This window comes from Pterocles gutturalis, unplaced genomic scaffold (genome assembly GCF_000699245.1).
Source record: "Pterocles gutturalis isolate BGI_N339 unplaced genomic scaffold, ASM69924v1 scaffold31155, whole genome shotgun sequence".
Taxonomy (NCBI): domain Eukaryota; kingdom Metazoa; phylum Chordata; class Aves; order Pterocliformes; family Pteroclidae; genus Pterocles; species Pterocles gutturalis.
Genome location: NW_010141818.1, coordinates 617 through 1056, shown reverse-complemented (window position 1 = coordinate 1056; position 440 = coordinate 617). Strand labels below are relative to the sequence as shown.

General features: G+C 63.4%; 1 protein-coding gene across 1 annotated transcript in view; it reads left to right on the top strand.

Moving 5' to 3' along the window:
* The window catches only part of ISYNA1 (inositol-3-phosphate synthase 1), a gene marked incomplete at its 3' end in the record, with an annotated part of 3831 nt that overhangs the window by 3110 nt on the left and 281 nt on the right, over nt 1–440 (top strand). The window lies entirely within an intron of this gene.

Below are 440 nucleotides of genomic sequence, written 5' to 3'. Positions count from 1 at the left end.
GCGTGTCCCCAGGGGTGGTGTGTCCCCAAGGGTGGTGTGTCCCCAAGGGGTGGGACCAGTGGCTCACAGAGGGTGGCACCAACAGCATTGTCATCCACAATACCTGAGAGGTGGGTGACAGGGCTGTCCCCAAGGCTGGCGTGTCCCCAGGGCTGGTGTGTCCCCAAGGGTGGTGTGTCCCCAAGGGGTGGGACCAGTGGCTCACAGAGGGTGGCACCAACAGCATTGTCATCCACAATACCTGAGAGGTGGGTGACAGGCCTGTCCCCAGGGCTGGCATGTCCCCAGGGCTGGCATGTCCCCAAGGATGGTGTGTCCCCAAGGGTGGCGTGTCCCCAAAGGGTGGGACCGGTGGCTCACAGAGGGTTGCACCAACAGCATTGTCATCCACAATACCTGAGAGGTGGGTGACAGGGCTGTCCCCAAGGCTGGCGGGTCCC